The 6,128-nt window shown below is 41.5% G+C and overlaps 1 long non-coding RNA gene across 1 annotated transcript; it reads right to left on the bottom strand.

Annotated features, from left to right (window-relative positions):
- Positions 1 to 4,818: 4,818 nt before the first annotated feature.
- On the bottom strand, positions 4,819 to 4,996 carry LOC120563563. The gene is made up of 2 exons (XR_005639978.1): positions 4,950 to 4,996; positions 4,819 to 4,860 (listed from the first exon to the last, which is right to left on the bottom strand). It is a non-coding gene; the product is annotated as an uncharacterized LOC120563563 (long non-coding RNA).
- Positions 4,997 to 6,128: the final 1,132 nt, after the last annotated feature.

Here is a 6,128-nt window from a genome sequence, read left to right as displayed (position 1 = left end):
TGATGCTTATTTTTAGAGCAGACACTCTGTTATGGAACTCCGATAGCAGTTCACCCTGTGTTTTTTTTTGTTTTTGGTGAGAGGATTGATTTCACCTGACGATAGCACTTATCACAGCCGTGGAAAGAAGCAGCCATTACAATTCATAACACGATGTTACTTCGTACATCAGCCATCTACAAAGAACTGACCAAATGACTTTTCACCTCTGTTCAGAGCGTGCTGTATGTCAAGGCCCTCTCTGCCTGAAACATACTCAAGCCACTGTATTGAAACATCAGAACATGTCTTGTTTTTGCCTAAGGTAGGCCCCTTCGTATGTCAGAGCAACAGAATCTTTGGGGAGGAACAACGTTTTAAATACACCCATACATGAGGAGGCCAATGTAGTGTATGCAAACGGGTCTAGGCCTGTGCACTCGTGGAAGGCCTCTCTGTATATTTTGCATGCTTTAATCAAAACCGTTACATCGTTAACACAATAGCTGAGCAGCTCTTTCGAAGTCAAAAGGTTGTGTGTCGCGAACGAACGATACCACTCCATGAACGCTTTAGAGGCTCCACTATAGCATCACAAACCATATAGAGCTGGTGCAGGATACGGACCAATATAATTCTCATTTCTCTCGCTTGTTAAATTCGTTGTGGGAAGAAGCCTTTGAGAAGATCGGAGAACCCCATGGCTGCCGGTGTTTTAGATAGAGCCATAGGGATAAAACTGAACGAATCGATCCAACGCTGATTGAAGTAGAATCGATCATCAGAAGCACCCCTAGAACCCGCATAGTAATAGTTGGACAAAGTTTCTTGACTCCACCAGATACTCTAAAACTATATAACTGTCAAAACCTGATGCATGTGTGTGCTATAAAAGTATAGCCTCTGTATTTCTCCTGTCTGTAGTTCTTAATGAATGATGCGACACAGTTTGTTGTTCTCGAGTAAGCAGTTTTTTTGACCGTCCATATCCATAACGATACAAAATTAGCTTCATGGCTCCCACATTGATAACGGTTTGGAAATCGTAAAAGATATACTTTATCACTACTTTCTTTGCGTCGACGGGTTGTATATAGCAAGTACTAGTAGCCCCTAAAGGCTCTCTACAATGTAGGCATTTAGGTTTTTACAGCTGTGTGTATTTTTCGAAATACCGGATATGTTGCGATGACAGGACTCGCAATATTTGATTTTATTGCAGGGTATAAGCCCGTGGTTTCACGTCGGGTTTTTATGGTTTTCAAAACACTGTTGCGATCTTGCATATCGCGTACAGCCTGTGCATTTAATGGTCTTGTCAGGTATACAATCAGTGTAACACACATTACAAAGCCAACTACAAAGGTGCCCCAGAGGGTTCGGGTAGGTCTTGTAACACCCATCGCAAACGCATTTACCTCCCCAAAAAGCCGCTTTTATTTAATGCGAGATAATAATGTTCGTTATGCAAATACAACCATGCTGTTTTCACATCTGGTTGGTCGTGCGTTTTGAAGATCGTGGGTTTTTACATCCGGCTACGATGGAATATCACAATTTTCATTTTCAAATGTTTCTGAAATCTGTCAACATCAGAGAACCGAAACCTTATGTGTGTAGTCAAAACCCAAATCACTATGCAGATGCTTAGCATAATTCATCTTCTCATCATGCGACCATCTGCTATTTTACATAATGTGCCAGGCAGAGAAAAGCAGAGATTGTCGTTACCAGCGTTATTCTTGGGGTTATACAAAGCATTACCTTTTTCTGACAATATTTGATCGTAACCAATGCTTCCTAGTTTTCGACGTCTCTCGACACCCTCCGACATTTATGGCCTTTTGTCACAATTAATTCTAAAGAGTCATCGGGTCAGTGAATTATCGCTTACTCTGCATTGCTTGTGCAACTTGCTCCAGAAATGTGTCTGTGTTATAGCCATACTTCGAGTTCAACATTGTTTGGATAGGGACATCCACGGTGGCCCCCTTTTAACTCATCATCATTTAAAACGCTGTCCTGTAGTTGCATTGCCCAAAGCCCCCGCTATTAAATCTGTTAAGGTGCTATACACCCTTTCAGGAACACTACCGATATCAGTCAAATCAATATTTCGTAGGGTCGACATCTTGACCGAAATTCAGCAGCATTAAAAAGGTATCTGTCTGGATGCTATTTGGATGTTACCTTAGAAACGCCACCACACCACACTGCACACCACCCTGAGGATTTCTGTGGGGATGGAGGGCTGTAAGCAAGCTTGTGGACCGGTTGGGGACCGGTCTGTTCATCTGTACAGGATCGTTTTGACGGCTGAACACTGAAAACATGCAGGTCTCTTATTACTCTGATCTAATTTCGGGGGGTCTGTATTTGATGATTGTGTAGCGCTCTGTATTGGACGGTGTATTGCTGGAATACACGTCTGAAGGACCATTATGTGACAACTGTTCAGGGGACGGACTATCTAATTCTTGTGTTTTCTCACTGTTGCTTTAATTCAGCGCTAGCACTAGGCATAGATTGGGCCCAGGCTTCGAATATTTTGGCATGTATAGCACACAAACGTGCAAAATCCTGAGGAGTTGCTTACTGCTCTTGTGTAATCGTCCTCGCATGGCCATTCCTAGTTCCCTCGTCACTACTATCGTCACACACACCTAAGGGTTCAGATTTTTTTGTTTTTTGGGTGGCGGTGGCATTTTCTTTAATTTTTTTAAAAAAAATTTTTATATTGTACACAAACTATAGCCTGTTTTTTTTACTGTGGGGGCATATTCATAGTCTTTTAAGGCATACTATCATAGGTACAATTAGCGGAGAGAGCTGACCTGATTGGCCGGTGGTGCCAAAACCTGTGACCAAATCAACCAAATGCGTGTTAGCTCTGACCTGGCTGGCCAGCGTTGTTCGAAGTCTGTGACCAAACCAGTCAATTGTGTGTTAGCTGTTTGCAAGACATCTAATTTATTCATAAGAGCATCGTTTGTTTTCGTAATTCGGCTAATTCTGATTGTATTTGTTTATAATTGCCATCTGACGCAGGTTGTTGAGGTGTAGTGTTGACACAATACTCAAAAAGCTCTTCACCCTGAAGCAATGTCACCTGCTCAGGACCTCCTAGTGCCCCACAGTGTTCAAACTGGTTGTAAGTATTATAATTAGGCACTGCTTGCTTATCAAGGAATGGAACGTTAACCTCTAATACATTTACAGGATTGGTTACTGATGTATTCCCCCTGTTACACTTTTTATCTGACACCGTTATGACAGAGGTGTGTGGTATACAGCTGACATAGTCGGATCCTTCCTCTGTGCTATAGATACAGTTAAAGAGGTATGCACCTACATTATATTCAGGGAACACCTGCAAAGATGCCTGACTCGATTGATGGGCTGTAAGTGGTGTCTCTGCTATTCCCGTCTTTCAGACCCTTCTGCTGTAGCCGATTTGGTTGAGGGGTGTAGGAGCTGCCGCTGTTAGTCCTGTGTCTTCAGACCCTTCTCCGGCTTCTACGGCATGGATTGTCTAGAGGTATAACAACATTTTTCTGGTTAAATAAAGACACGCGGCACAACACACACACACACACAACAATACACACACACAACAAACACACACACAACACACACACACCCACACACCTCATCAGATGCTTTTGTAGGTAAGGGTCCTTTTGTCCCTCTCAATGGAGTCACTGTGGGGGGTAGGGGCTTTGGTGTACTATGTGTGAAATCACACTTAGACGACAACAAATGCAAGGACTCTAAGTCTTCGATCGTCGTTATTTGCTAAAACCAAAAGAAATGCCTTTTTAACAATATATACATTTTATTTAAAAAGCTTTTATAACACTATGTAAATATATTCTGCTAGATACAAAAGGGTTTCTCACCTCTGCAACTGTGTTAGGATCATAAGATACAGTGGCCGGGTAAGATGAGACCGGAACAAAGGAATGGTTGCGCTCTTTGTGGGGGAAGCCGTTTCTGGTATGGCTTCAGCTGTAATAAGCATTAGATTAGAAATTTTTTTTTTTTTTTCTTTTTTAAATACAACACTCTATTTTCATGTTTTTCTTTTCAATTCACCTCAATAGATCTCTTCTTAGATCCCTTCTTAGGCTTGTGTAGACATCCGTTTCTGCTCCATGGGGGGGGCGGTGGCGTGTAAAATCGTCCTCGGACGTCAAATACAATGAAACTAAGTCTTCCGTAGCCTTTAGTTGCTAAAACAAAGGAAAGGTCTTTTTAACAACATATACATTTTATTTAAAAAGCTTTTATAACACATGTAAATATATTCTGCTAGATATAAAAGGGTTTCTCACCTCTGCAACTGTGTTAGGATCATAAGATACAGTGGCCGGGTAAGATGAAACCGGAACAAAGGAAATGGTTGCGTCTTTTGGGGGGAAGCCTTTCTGGTATGGCTCAGGCTGTAATAAGCATTAGAATAGATGCATTAGATTATTTTTTTTTATACAACACAGCATTTTACCGTTTTTCTTTTCAACTCACCTCAATAAATTGCTTCTTATGCTTACGATGGTGAACGTTGTTTAGGGGTAGCAGCTTTCACAGAGAGTTTAGAGAAGCACACGGCCTTTATCATGGTTGATTTCAGCCCTATGTGCTATCGAGTAGCCATCACCCCTTACGGATCCTTTGTTCAGGAACGGATTGTCTAGACACAGAATATATATATATATTAGAGGACTAGAAACACGGTGATAAATTAAATAGTAATAAATATTCCGCCTGAAAGAGATAAATAGCCCCATAAATACTTGTTTCCAACGTTCTTATTCCTTATTAGAAGGACCTTTTGTTTTATGTTCTGGTGTGTTGGGGTCTGTAGGATCGGGCTACACAGCTCTTTTTTAAAAAACAAAAACAAAAAATTAATGAAAACACAGTACTAAATCAATTAATGCTGTAGTGTATAATATATTTATAGGTTTTACCTTGTGGTATAAGTGTTTCATCAACTAACACAGCCACATTGTCCCAGCTCTTTGTAAAATCACCTAATGACGCAAACTGCATTATACAACAAAAAAAAACTTTTAAGTCACAAATGACTGAATGAATTAAACACCTTACAATAAGCTTTTTTTTAAATTTACTCACCAAACGTTTCAAAAGTTTTAGCTAATTCATGAATGACTGAATGAATTAAATATCTTTGAACATCCTTAAACACAAGAGGTGCTTTTAAATTTACTTACCACTAGTAGGTATTGCTGAAAAACGGAAACACCTCGCGTTGCTTTCACCAAGAAGAATTAAAAGTGAAACTCCAGAGGTTTTTTTTTGATGAGGAAAACGTGGTAGCTATCTAGCTAGCTACCAGACTAGCTAGAAAAAAGCATCTAAAAAAGAGACAGCTAGCATGAAACAAGGGGTTTTAAACAGTGCACTGCTGAAAAAGGATCCTTTTTTTTTTTTCTCACAAAAAAAGAACAACTCACTGGTATTGATTGTGGAAAAACGTGGTAGTAAGCTAGCTAGGACAAAAGCTAAAAAGTGTGCAGACCCCCAGGTAGTACGACAGAGTGACCTCATTCGGCGCTGGTGCGGGGATGTGGCCAGCTCAAGGCCACAAGACCCTCGTTGCAGGGAGTAACCGTACGACCGACACCGAAGTCATCACATCCGCTAGATGCACTACCATATTCGGCCACTAGATGGAGCTCGCGGGGTGCCGACGTTCGACCGCGACGTCATCACATCCGCCGTAGATGCGCCGCTTCGGACGATTAGGATGCACTAACATATTCAGCCACTAGATGGCGATCGCGAGTAACGACGTAGCGGCCGCGACGCGTCATCACGCACGACATATCATCAGTTGGCATGGCAGGTTTGCGTGTGCATGAGATGACGTCACACATGCACGCAAAACCGCCATCTTTATACTACCCACACCGCGCTGTTACGTATTACACAATAGTTTAAAAGGAGGATTTACACCAATCAATAAAATCATTGACTACCGGACCATGTTCAGAGTCGTCACTGCTGAGGAGAGACACAATGACAGAATCATCCGCAAATTTAATGATGTGGCGCCGTTCCTGATGGCTTTGGCATTCATTTGTGTATAAAACAAATAAAAGAGGAGAGAGGACACAGCCCTGGGG

This window comes from Perca fluviatilis, chromosome 8, assembly GCF_010015445.1.
Source record: "Perca fluviatilis chromosome 8, GENO_Pfluv_1.0, whole genome shotgun sequence".
NCBI lineage: Eukaryota > Metazoa > Chordata > Actinopteri > Perciformes > Percidae > Perca > Perca fluviatilis.
The sequence above is the reverse complement of the archived record's forward strand: the minus strand, read 5'-3'. Positions and strand labels throughout refer to the sequence as shown.